The 13918-nt window shown below is 43.3% G+C and overlaps 1 protein-coding gene and 1 pseudogene across 4 annotated transcripts in view; one reads left to right on the top strand and one right to left on the bottom strand.

Annotated features, from left to right (window-relative positions):
• Nucleotides 1-13918, bottom strand: part of LOC149453044 (uncharacterized) — an 86376-nt gene that overhangs the window by 8514 nt on the left and 63944 nt on the right. The gene's annotated exons all lie outside the window — the stretch shown is intronic.
• LOC149453046 (ras GTPase-activating-like protein IQGAP2) lies at nt 10827-12568 on the top strand (annotated as a pseudogene).

Raw genomic sequence — 13918 nt, 5'->3', positions numbered from 1 at the left:
AAAAGTTGAACATATATCGAATGTACTAAAAATATATAAGGAGGTGATGACTATTTAATATGGCGATCTATACCTATTTAAAATCATTTTTGTTGATATCTATAAAAACTAATGCCATAAATACTACTTAGGATAAAAAACTATAAATTTTACAGAAGAAAAGAGAAAAAACTGCTATTTACTATTTTTTCTTATTGTTGTATATGGCCCCAACCTAATGTCACAAAAAGATATATGATACACTAAAAAGTGCGTTTTGGAGTGACTATTTATGGTGTATCAATGCGTTATAAAGTGCGTTTTGGGATGTCACCTAAAAATAATGATTATTGTATTTATTTATTAGTAGGTAACATTTAGGTTGAGCGCTGCACCAGGTTTTGATAAGTCCACTCCCTAAAGACTCCCCCCCCCCCCCCCCCGACATCCACCAGCCTAGGGATGTGGTGATGAGGCCCTTGTCCCTATGAAGCAGGCAAGGTACCCCTACCAAGTTGAGGGCACGTGGCGTGGCCTGGCATGGTATGGTTCAGGAAGTAGGGGGGTGCATGCTTCCTGCTTCTCTATTTCCTGACCAGTCAAGCTGAATGGCTAGATAAGGATTTGGTATAGATTTTGGAGGGACCCCATGCAACCATAAAGAAACCGGCAAGGGAATTACATTTAGCAGCAATTTTTTTTTTCTGCATGTCACTTTTGCTGGACTACATCTTACAAGTGTGCCGCTTCATGGGCAGATTTACAGTATTCCCCAACATGTTATCTGAAGATATTTACCTGTGAGACAGGTAAGTCCAGATTTATTATTTTAATTGGCATTTTAGTCTTACCATGGTGATTCCAGTATTTATTTGTACAACAAACACAATTCTCATTTGTACAGTATAGTACATGACACAGGATCTATAGTTTTAACCCTGTGTTATGCTGCCACCTTCAGGAGATGGGATGCTAAAACAAGAAAGCAGTAAGGATGGCGCAGAATAACTCCTCCAGCTCTTAGCATGCCTCAGTTTTTCGCTATTATCCTTAAAAGGAACTTTGCCCTAAAAAAAAAAAAAATACTGTAGCTGCTGACTTTTAATAAACATAACAGGGATCCAGCGCTGTCCTCACCAAGGCCAGTTCTTTGCCGGTCTTAGGGTTCCGCGGCACGGCCATCTTGGATGTGGAAGCCGGCAGTGACTTTCTGGTGCTTTACAGCTGGCTTCCCACTGTCCATGCACAAGTAGTGTTGCACTTTCCCAATAGGAACCCACTCAAAAATAAATATATATATATATATCACCCAAAAGTATTAGAAGTTCTGCTTTAGGAGTATGGACTTCAGCTCTTTTTTCTGAGAGAAGTAATGGTTTCTTTTTATTGTTTATTTTCTTCAAGACTCTTCTGTGAAGATTCCTAGTTGCTCCATAGCCACTGCCACTTCATTTTGCAGCTTTGCAAGTTGGTTGACTCCTTGATAGAGCCTTGGAGGATTGTGCCCAGATCCCACCTGAGAGAAAATGTGGAGCCAAACTTTGCTCTAGGCACTGGATCCTGTGTGAGGTGCTCACCTTGGCACTTAGTGCATTGTATTTGAGCTATCTGCATGGTGCTATACAGTTCCAGGGTTGAGGTCCATCCACTGGTGGTACCCTGTCTCTGAAGATCCTTCCTAAAGGGTATGACCACCGGTACAGTGAAGACTGTTTGGGATGCCCTTGAGGGGGCTGTTGTTGCGCACCCGGATTGCAATCAGTGAGTACCTAAGGGCTTGTTCTACAGGTGGTGCATCAGTAACCCTTGCTGCTACTATACTCTATATACCTGGAATTATATATATTGTTGGTTATCTCTGTAAGGCATCATGCCATTTTTGCCAAAGGTCATGTTAACTGCAATCAGTCTGCCTCACCTTCTCCTCCAGAATCTATCTCTGTTATTTTCTACAGCTTCTGTAGCTGTGGCCAATGTGGAAGTCTACCCTATCCCCTCAGATGGGTTGGTACATGGGGAGCTTTAGTCTATAGGCTTAACACCTAGCCTAAATGTATTTGCATAGACTGTTCTATGCCAAGCTGAATCCTTAGATGGCCCCATCCTACTACTGTTCCCAGGACTTCAGACATTGAGGATCTCTTTTGCCTTTGGTTTGGCAAGCCATCACTCTGGTCTGACACAGCTTCTCTCTCCTGAGATCAGTACCACAGGGACATCTGCCTCATACTGCAACTAATGGCTGATAACTTCTCCTATTGGGTACTTAAACGTTGCATGGAGTCTGCCAGGTTTGTCATTGTAACTTTCATGTGGGGGACTTTCCAGGCCTTGTAGCCTTTTTTTCTAAGTATTGCCATGCCTTGGACCTGTCTACTGTACCAAGGGTCTTCTCAATGCACACTTACTTATTACTAGTAAACAAGGATTCTTGCTTTCCATATATTGCAATACATATTCAAGCTGGCCAAATGCATCAAAGTGATCCCTCTTTAGCCATCTGCTACTCTACTGTGCAAAATGCCAACAGGTCAGTCAACATCCATCAGACTGTGCAGATCCTATTGAGATCCTGGATGATCCTCAAATTCTAGAAATAGAACTCAGAGCTGGATCCTTTCATTGCTCTGAATATCTGAGCCTGATTCTAATCCTTGTCCTGTGCAAAGTTTTTCCTTCCCCTAGAAATGCTCCAAACTTTTCACTCCCATGTTCAGACTCTGAAGTCCAGGACCAACCGACCCTGATTTTGCATAAGCGTTAAGGATTTAATGGGGTCCTTCTTGAGGAAGTCCCATATCCCCATCTTCACACCAGACTGTTGCTGCTTACCATTCTGCAGCATGGGACATGAATGTGTAATATCTGGTTTATCCCATTCGCTGTCAGGCAGGACCAGGCTTGCCCTGATGTTCAACGCTAGATGCAAAAAATGTCCTTCCTCCCAATGCTTTGGTTGGTGCTGTTGACGAATGTCAGCTTTTTCGGCTCAGCAAAAGTTCTAGGCACCCTTTTAGTATGAAGGACTTGGTCATTGCTGAAAATAATTTACTAGCAGTGTAGTAGACTAATAGAAATCCAACAGACCCAACAGTCATGACATGTATGCTGCTGATTCTGTGTAATTGAATCACTAATTGAAAGGGGCAAGTTCAAAATAATAGCAGTGTGGAGTTCCATTAGTGAGGTCTTTCATTCTTTGAAAAACAGGTGGCAATTATTGCCCTTATTTAAGGAAGGAAGGCAGCAAATGTACATGCTGGTTACAGTGCATTTCTCTCTGAAATTCTGAGGAAAATGGGTCGTTCCAGACATTGTTCAGAAGAACAGTGTACCTTGATTAAAAAGTTGATTGGAGAGGGGAAAACATATAAAGAAGTGCAGAAAATGATAGGCCGCTAAGCTAAAATGATCACAAATTCTTTAAAATGGCAACCAAAACCTGAAAGACGTGGAAGAAAGCGAAAAACTACCATTTGAATGGATAGAAGAATAGCCAAAATGGCAAGGACTCAGCCAACAATCAGCTCCAGGAAGATGAAAGAAGGTGTAAAGTTCCCTGTGAGGACTGTTACAATTAGAAGACGCCTATGTGAAGCCAAGCTATCTGCAAGAAGCCCCCGCAAAGTCCCACTGTTGAAAAAAAGACATGTGCTGAAGAGGTTACAATTTGCCAAAGAGCACATTGACTGGCCTAAAGAGAAATGGCGCAACATTTTGTGGACTGATGAAAGTAAGATTGTTCTTTTTGGGTATAGTGGCCGGAGACAGTTTGTCAGACGACCCCCAAACACTGAATTCAAGCCACAGTACACTGTGAAGACAGTGAAGCATGGTGGTGCAAGCATCATGATATGGGGATGTTTCTCATACTACGGTGTTGGGCCTATTTATGGCATACCAGGGATCATGGATCAGTTTGATTACATCAGAATACTTGAAGAGGTCATGCTGCCTTATGCTGAAGAGGAAATGCCCTTGAAATGGGTGTTCCAACAAGACAACGACCCCAAACACACCAGTAAACGTGCAACATCTTGGTTCCAGACCAACAAGATGGACGTTATGGAGTGGCCAGCCCAATCCCCGGATCCTAATCCAATAGAAAACTTGTGGGGTGACATCAAAAATGCAGTTTCTGAGGCAAAACCAAGAAACAGAGAAGAACTGTGGAATGTAGTCCAATCATCCTGGGCTGGAATACCTGATCACAGGGGCCAGAAGTTGGGTGACTCCATGCAACACAGATGTACAGCAGTTCTCAGAAACAGTGCGACTACAACCAAATATTCATTAAGTCATTCAAAGGAAAGCAAAATCTTCAAACATTTTTCAGTTTATATAGTGAATGTTTGAGTTTGTAAAGAAGAATACAAATACTGATATTTTTTTGAACAGTCTAATATTCACTTTTCTTCAATTTTTTTTAGAGGAACAACACAAATTTGATCTATTTTTCTTCATGTTTTGATGCACATGCTGGATCGAAATGGGGCTCAGGTAAGTATAAGGGGGGCTGGGGAGCTGCATTCAGAAGGTTTTTTTACCTTAATGCACTGAAGGCATTAAAGTAAAAAAACGTTCTGCCATTAGAACAGATTTAAACTGAACTCTGCACTAGTTCTTCGCTGTATGGTCTTCTGCCTTCCTGTGCAGAGCGATAAGGGGGTACCTCTGGTCCTCCTGTATGGGGCCCAGAGCTTGCAATTCAACAGGGGTCCGTCGGCAGAGTGGGACCTTTTACTTCCATGTACTGCTGACTGCTCTCCTGGTCTGCAGCAATTAAAAAAACTTCCTGGGCCCCTGGCGGAGTAATCCTTGTGCTACAGTACCCGACAACTGAATTAAAATTTGTGCCTGTTTGTGCCTGTATCAATGTTATTGCTGTGAACTGCAACATGATTACTCTGCCGGACTATTTGATGATTTTCAGACACAGGCAAGTTTGTTTTTTTTGTAATTGCTGCAGACCAGCAGCAGCGGTGCCCCGAAGTAAATATTAAGTAGTCCCACTCCTTTTCCCAGGCCCCTGCTGAACTGATAGAAATTACTGTATCATCTGAACAGCCTTAGGTCTCATTTACACATGAGGTGCCCTCTGAAGAACAATCCACATTTGGATTGCTCTTTAAAGGGAATGTGACAGGCAGTGAGGAGGAATTATATCGCCTCTTCACCAACTGTTTAAACCCCTTATACCCGCAACTGTCCCTGCCCAGTGAACTCAACAGCAGGGACAATTTTTGCTGCACAATTTGGCTGCAGCATTTGTACACCCCCTTTTGCTGCCTTTGCAGCTTAAAGGGAATGGCTGGGTGGTGATAACACAGCTCAACCTTGCATTTTTACTGCTCCTCAGCCACAAGTGTAAATATAGCTGCAGGGCTCCTTTTTACAGTTGTGTTGCTCTCTAAAGAGTGATCTGTGGTGGATCAATATTTAGAGTTGTTCGACAGGTGGTGAGGAAGCATTATGTTGCCTCCTCACCACCTGTTTTAACCCCTAAAATCCAACACCACTCAGCTGCAGCCATGTGCACTGCACACGGTTGCTGCACAGCCCCATTCAGTTGAATGGGTTGAATTCAGCAAGTGGTAGTGTCCGCCGAGCTCTCCAGGCAATATCACTTTTGCTGCACCACAATGTAAAGCATTGAAGCCACATGTATACACTTTGCAACTTAAGGGGGAGCAGTAAAATGGCCTTACTTAGTCTGACAATGCAAGTGATAATGTGCCACATGCTGTACCACTCAGCAGGCTACACTATGAACATTACACACTCCTGATCCCTGCATTTTGTATGTTTTGCACTCCTACATTACATACTCTTGACCCCAGCAATCTGTACATTACTAATTTCTGACCCCTGAACTATGCACATTACCTGCTCCTGACCTCTGCACACTACACAGTACATGTTCTTGAAACCTGCATTTTGTATGGTATATGCACATATTTGATCCCTGTGCTCTGTTTTACATCCCTACCCCTACCCCTGTCCAATTTTGCCAAGCAGCTGTGAGTGGAAGCAGGACAGGACAGCCCTTTGTATTAGTGCCCTCTGGCACTCTGTAATGCTGCCCGGCCGGCCAGAGAAAAGAGAAGGACCAAGAGCTCAGTGAGACTCATGCCGCACTCGGCCAATGACCACAGCCCCACAATTTAAAAACGCGCCAAGCAGTGCCTTGATGCCATTTCACGCCCGCCCCTCCACCGAGAATGCCCAAGTCCGCCTAGCATTTGAATGGCGCATGCGTCATTCAAAAGTCGGCCTGCTGTCATATTTTTTTATAGCCAGCCGATGTTGCAGTTGCAGAACCTGCTCCAATTTTTCAGTTTGTGAGAGTAGCGTTGACTTTATTCTTGCAACACTCTTTATCAACTCCCCCACTGAATCTACCAACATTTATTAAATACCAATAAAAACATGAAACGTACATCTTTGTGTTTTAGTGTTAATATACGCCATTGGAAAGTATCTTAGCTCAGTGACTTTCAGCTTAGATTAAGTACAGTATGTTTACTTTTTTTATAATTCAATGTTTACCAAACACACCCTGCGGTGTGTTAATATATCTCAAGCATAGTTCAAAAACTTGCGGCACTTCAGAATACCAGTAATCCATCCATGTCATTAAGCCAATTTGGGTCACCTCTACCTAAGACTGAAAAGGCTCACCCAAAAGAGGTGACTCCACAATGGGAAAGGTCAAATGCTGAAGGTATCTCAAGTAGCCTTTGAACACAGCCGTCTACTATCTGATCCAAACGCCCTGACACCCTTCCTTCAAACAAATACACCGAAAAGTAAAATATACCCCAGGATTTTGTTAATAATTGCGTTTACCAGCCAAGTAAAAAAATAAATCCCATCACTGTGACAATGGGAGCAACATAAGTCTCAAATTTCTGTGTCATTGAGAGAAAAATAACCCCCATAATTGTTATCAGTGGGATTAAAGTCAGTGGAATAAAATAAACCATGAAATGTCCATGAAATAAAATAAGCCCCATCCTTGGTGTTAATGGAATAGAATGAGCCCCATCCTTGGTGTTAATGGAATAGAATGAGCCCCATCCTTGGTGTTAATGAAATAAAATGAGCCCCATCCTTGGTGTTAATGAAATAAAATGAGCCCCATCCTTGGTATTAATGGAATAAAATGAGCCCCATCCTTGGTATTAATGAAATAAAATAAGCCCCATCCTTGGTATTAATGGAATAAAATGAGCCCCATCCTTGGTATTAATGGAATAAAATGAGCCCCTTCCTTGGTATTAATGAAATAAAATGAGCCCCATCCTTGGTATTAATGAAATAAAATGAGCCCCATCCTTGGTATTAATGAAATAAAATGAGCCCCATCCTTGGTATTAATGGAATAAAATGAGCCCCATCCTTGGTATTAATGGAATAAAATGAGCCCCATCCTTGGTATTAATGGAATAAAATGAGCCCCATCCTTGGTATTAATGGAATAGAATAAATTTGCCATCATTGGTGTTAATTAAATAAAATAAGCCGCATCATTGGCGTTAATGGAATGAAGACAGCACCAGTTTGTTGGAGGTAGGGGAGTGTTACATGTATTAGCAGATTTAGATACACTAACAAATTGAATCCAAACTCCAGCTCACAATTCATAATCATTTACACCAGTATTTTTTAATTTTGGGAAACCCAAGCTTCTCAAGCTTCACTCCCTCTGTGATGTGAGTGTTGCCTTACCCTCTCCCCCCCCCCCTCCTTTGCTTTTGCTGTGCCTTATCTCTAGCCTTTTTTTTTTCCCATCTCTTCTAACATTCTGCTAAAACTTTGTGATTTGTATAGTACTGCTTGGACCTTGAAGAAGGGGACATTCCCCGAAAGCTTGTCCTCAAAATTGTAAGTTAGTGCAAATAAAAAAAGTATCACGGACAGTACTCAATTGTTTCTGTCGCAAATTCACTAATTCGGCTACAATCACCTCAAGCAACATGAATAAATAAAAGCTGATTATTTTAATCACCCGTCAGTAGAACTACAGGCATCCCTTTTTTTAATTTTGGATAGAGTAAGGGAGGGGTTATAACCTGTCAGAATTTTTTTTTTTCGCCATCTGTGCCTTTCCCTTCACTTCTTGTCCCATAGCCAAAGAGGAAGCGAGAAGAAAATCCCAGCAAATTAACAGGATTCCTTGGAGACTCTAGTGTCCCCATTGGAAGATTTCCCCCCTATTACTTTTCTGGGAACAACCCAAAATGTAGGATTTTCTTTTACTTTCAGTGATAATGGTAATCAGGACAAATAGAGAGGGCAAATCTCCCTAACGGAGACACAGACAGCAATAAAATCTGACAGGGGTTCTAATCCCTCTCCACTCTATCCATAACTAGAAAAAAAGGTTTGCCTCCAGTTATACTTTAAATGGTTTGCCTCATCCATGTACACTGCAACAATCTGCTGGAGAGCTTCCTGTTTACATTAAATATACTGTAGATTGATGTGTGTATAGAATATAAGCATACTATCCTGGTGTATTAATTCTGTGAATTAAACCTCCAGTGTCCCCTCTGAAAGGCAGACAACATCATCACCCAACAAGCTATCTAAACATGGCTCTGGACTTGCATTAGTACGGGTAGCACTGTTTATAAAGGTGTGTTGCCCATCCCCCATACCATGCCTCAGCAGCAGGTTGAAGTCTCTAAATTTGAAAAAAAAATGACTGTTATTTTCAGTTGAATCCACTGAGATTTGAAAATTACAGTTCCACAGCTAAAGGTGGGGGATGGAAACCGCCTAACAACCCCCCCCCCCCCACCAGGCCTACCCCAAGACAAACTGCTGTAAATTAACATTTGGTTGATTTATTGATTTCAACAATTTCTCCTATTAAAAAAGCCTGATTTTACACCACTCTACGGGCTTCATTCACAAAGCTAACACACTAAGACACAAATGTTTATTTTATATATAAAATATTACAGTCAAGTTTAAATATTACATGTGAGCACAATTAATATATGTATTCAGGGGTTTGTGAATTAATCCCATTAGTATTCCTGATAATTACAGTGCATAACCCCTTATGTAACATATTACTGGGCTCCTTAGACCAGAGTTCTTTGTTCAAAACAAGATCTAAAAATAGCAACCAATCAGCTGTGCTCACTGTGGTCATGTGACCTCTGTGGTCATGGACCTCTGTGTGATGTCACAGTGTAGCAGGCAGACACTTTCTGTCTTCCGTAGTGAGCAGTACTGTACTAGACTGCTAAAGGCGTTTTCTTCAAATATCTTGTTTATATTTGCACTAATGTGCTCCAATTTAAACATTTCTCATCAAATGACCACTGTTGAATCTCAGCGAAAAAGTAAGAAACTTTGTCTACATTTTTTTCCCATATTTTGAACAAAAACATGTTTTTCTCATTCACCTCTACCTACAAGTACTGTGCACACACATTCATAACACAGGCAGTGACAAAGTCAGCTCATCTCTCTATTCCTTTCTATTGAGAGCTGAATCTTGGCAGCCATCCAGCCCTCTAATAGAAACACAGCAGGTGCTGCCCCCTAATGGGAACACAAGGCAGGTGCTGTAACATCTTTGTTGTTTGGTAATAATGACTTCACATTATATACAGCTAGAGGGGTTAGGGTGGGCTTGTTTTAAAGCTCCCTTACTGCTTGTTAAATTATAGGAATACTTTAATGTCCATAGTCTGGGCACAGATGCTCTTTAGGCTTACATGTATTTATTGTTTGTCATTGACGCCATATACTTGTTTTACGTTGTGTACATACAGCCGGATAATATGTGACAGATCTGCATATGTAGCAGAATGGTATATAGTGTAGAATTGGTTCTCAACATTATAACTTTATTATGCCTAGTGTGGACAGGCTTTGGATTAAACTGTTACCTGAGCAATTTTAAAGTCAGAAGGGATATATCTTACATGGTAGGTGTATATCCCCTCATTTTTTTTAAGTGGGCCCTTTAAGGACCAATCTAAGGTTAATGAATGGTGAAAAAGAAATAGGAAGAGGAGGACGGGGTCTCAGGTTTGGGAAGGTTGTGGTAATGTTCCCAAGCCACTGCTCTGTGTGTCCATTCACACACAGAGCTGCAGTTTGGCCCTGCCCCCTCTCTCACCTCATTGGCTGACTGGCTGTGATCGACAGCAGTGAGAGCCAGTGGCTCCTGCTTGCTGTCTTAGCCAATGAGGAGGCAGAGACCTTGGACAATGAGGCTGTCTTGCACATTGCTGGATTGCGATAGGGCTCAGGTAAGTATTTGGGGGGGGGGGGAGCTGGGGGGCACTGCTGCACACAGAAGGTTTTTTACCTTCATGCATAGAATGCATGAAGGTGACAAACCTTGAGCCTTTACAACCACTTCAAGTCAGCCTTTTTTTAATGTGCTGCCAAAGAGGCTCAATTTCTGTTTATTTCCATGTGGCTGAAGACAAGCCAGCTAGGGTCACAATAATGACAGTGCTTTGGGACAAACATTTTGGTGTCTAATGCCCAGAAAGTCACAGTATACAGTATATATTCACAATTTTGTTTTCTTAGTTTTAGACAAAGTGAGGAAAGGTTAGAACACAATTAAAACCATTTTCTTTTATTTTACAGGTTTTACAACTATGGAGAATGAGGTTATGTCATCCCTTGTAGAAATACGCTCAATTGTTGGGAGCAACCACGCTGGAAAGCTTTCCAAGAAGTTGCTCCGAAGCAAAAGATTATCAGTTAGTTCCAGTCTAAAGGATTCCCATTCCTTGGACTCCTCCTTGGATATCCCTTCTCCCCAAGAGGTATTGATAAATTACCTAGAAGGTGAAGTTTCCACTAAAATGAATGCCATCCAAACACTAAAAGAGGAGTTGAATACCTTGGACAAGAAAATATCAATTCTTGTGAATGGGAAACGGACACTAGAAAGCCTTGTGTCCCGATTTCCAAAACTAAAGCTGGACAACAGAATGGACATTGAAGATGCGATGTCCATTGACAGACAACGCATGCTTGAACTGAGCAGGAAGACACAGAGGTTGGAACCCTATCAGCACCTCTTCTATCATCTACAGACCCAACCAAAGTACCTGTCCAAGCTCATATGTCAGATGTCAGTACATGAGTATACCATTCTTGAAGAAAGGCTTCTTCCCGGACTCTACAATCATGCCTCAACTCCAAGAGAGGAATATCATTTTGTCAAGTTTTTGGGAAATGCTATTCAGTATGAGGTCGAGAAAAAATGTACTCATATCAAGGATATAGTGGAAGGAAAATTAATGGGCATTGAGACTGCCTTCAGCTTTTACAGGCAGGCTGCAAAATGTAATGTCCTCCACAACAAGCTCACTGAAGTGATAGATGGGATATTTCACTTACATCACAGATTATTGGAAATACCTTCTCTCACTACTAACATGGCAGACCTAGTCTTAAATGCAATATTCTCAGATGTGCACAGTATACCTTATGGAATAAGGTATGTGACAAGAGTCCTAAGACAAGCCCTGCATAAAAAGTTCCCCCAGGCAAGTGCAGATGAAGTCTTTGAGACTCTTAGCCTTTTCATGTACCAGTATTTCCAGCCAGCTATAGCAGCTCCAGATGACTTTGGAATACTGAAATTTAAAATGTCAACAGAATCAGGGCAAAAAGAGAACTTCTTGATCGTGGCTGTGCTTGTCGGCCACACCTTAATTAATAGCCATTTCCCCAAGGAAAATGCTGGAGCTTCAATCAAGAATGACTATATAATCAAAAACCATCCACGTTTCAGGAGCATGTTTGAGGAGGTTTTTAATGTTCCAGAACCAGAGGAAGAATTTGGCTTCAATGAATATTCTGACATGATTTCCCTAAAGAATCCAGTGATAGAGCTTCATGCAATGGACATTGTAAGCACACATAAGCTGCTTTCAAAATATGAAAAAGTGGTCATCCCAAACCAACAAGACAGTCTTTATCAAATTTTCAAGGATCTTGGACCAGTTCCTAAGGTTAAAGATCTTCTTTTTTATGAGAATGCAGCTGCTGCTAACAGAGGTGGAGACTTGACAGCAACTAAAGTCTGCCTCTCCTTAGGCAGCAAATATATTCCACAAAAAGAGAAAAATTTGACAAACCCAAAGGCTGTACAGGATGCTGGGCTTTCAAAAGCAATGGACTCCCAAGATATCCTGAACAATACTGACATGGATGTCACAAAGGAAAATGAATTTCAGCTGCAGCAACAAGCTGAAATAACGAAGCTCAGCCAAGCAGTGGATGCCCTTAACGTCAGCTTCAAATATTACCAGGACAAGGTAAACCAATATCAAAGGTTCTGGAACAGTTGCCTAGAAAACCTAGTGGGCCAAATGTCATCCAATATTGACATGAACAAAAAGATGCAGAAGGAGACGGAGAAGCAAGATGACATTAAGATTTTGGGGCTGAAGGAAGAGAGGAAAGAAAAGGAGAATAAGCAAACTAGGAAGAAGAGGACCTGGCTTCATAAATTGTTCAGCCCTAAGTCACCCACTAGCATCAAAAAGGTCAAATATACTGCAGAAAAACTGCACTACAAAGGTGTCATTGTTGACACAACATGTAAGGAGACCAAAGAGCTGGAGAGAAAACTGCTGACAATAGAATTTGAAGATGACCACCAAATTAAAGTCAGCATCGGCAAAAAGTTTGTTCTCCTTCCCATTGCTGACATCCTAAACCTCCATTACAGCAGAACACCAATCATGGAGTTATTCTGCTATCGGGTTGATGTCAGCATGTTGTTGTTTTTAGTGTACAGCAAGCTTTATGTCAGAACAACACATAACGCACTGTATCAAGAAATAACACCATAGGTTGTTGATTCAGGGAGCATTCGATGGCCCTAGGGCGGGTTCAGCAAGACGCTGATTGCAATCTACCACTCGACTGCGGGCAGGCGACAGATAGATCGTTATCTCTGCCCTGCTTCCCCCAGCCGCTGCTGCTCTCATGTTCACTGCAGAGCGGAGAGCGAGCATAGTGATGGATGGAGGGCGGAGCTCCCTCAGTAGAGAGGGAAGAGAGAGAGGAGAGAGAGATATTGAGGGGGGAGAGAGAGGGAAGAGAAGAGAGGGGGGAGATCTCGGGCTGGACACCGGACTGAGGCACTTCGGGCTGGACACCGGACTGAGGCACTTCGGGCTGGACACCGGACTGAGGCACTTCGGGCTGGACACCGGACTGAGGCACTTCGGGCTGGACACCGGACTGAGGCACTTCGGGCTGGACACCGGACTGAGGCACTTCGGGCTGGACACCGGACTGAGGCACTTCGGGCTGGACACCGGACTGAGGCACTTCGGGCTGGACACCGGACTGAGGCACTTCGGGCTGGACACCGGACTGAGGCACTTCGGGCTGGACACCGGACTGAGGCTCTTCGGGCTGGACACCGGACTGAGGCTCTTCGGGCTGGACACCGGACTGAGGCTCTTCGGGCTGGACACCGGACTGAGGCTCTTCGGGCTGGACACCGGACTGAGGCTCTTCGGGCTGGACACCGGACTGAGGCTCTTCGGGCTGGACACCGGACTGAGGCACTTCGGGCTGGACACCGGACTGAGGCACTTCGGGCTGGACACCGGACTGAGGCACTTCGGGCTGGACACCGGACTGAGGCACTTCGGGCTGGACACCGGACTGAGGCACTTCGGGCTGGACACCGGACTGAGGCACTTCGGGCTGGACACCGGACTGAGGCACTTCGGGCTGGACACCGGACTGAGGCACTTCGGGCTGGACACCGGACTGAGGCACTTCGGGCTGGACACCGGACTGAGGCACTTCGGGCTGGACACCGGACTGAGGCACTTCGGGCTGGACACCGGACTGAGGCACTTCGGGCTGGACACCGGACTGAGGCACTTCGGGCTGGACACCGGACTGAGGCACTTCGGGCTGG

Source organism: Staurois parvus, unplaced genomic scaffold (genome assembly GCF_062004578.1).
Source record: "Staurois parvus isolate SC_StPar_1 unplaced genomic scaffold, SC_StPar_1.0 ptg000453l, whole genome shotgun sequence".
Lineage (NCBI taxonomy): Eukaryota > Metazoa > Chordata > Amphibia > Anura > Ranidae > Staurois > Staurois parvus.
Note: the sequence above shows the minus strand (reverse complement) of the source record. Positions and strands in the feature narration are given on the sequence as shown.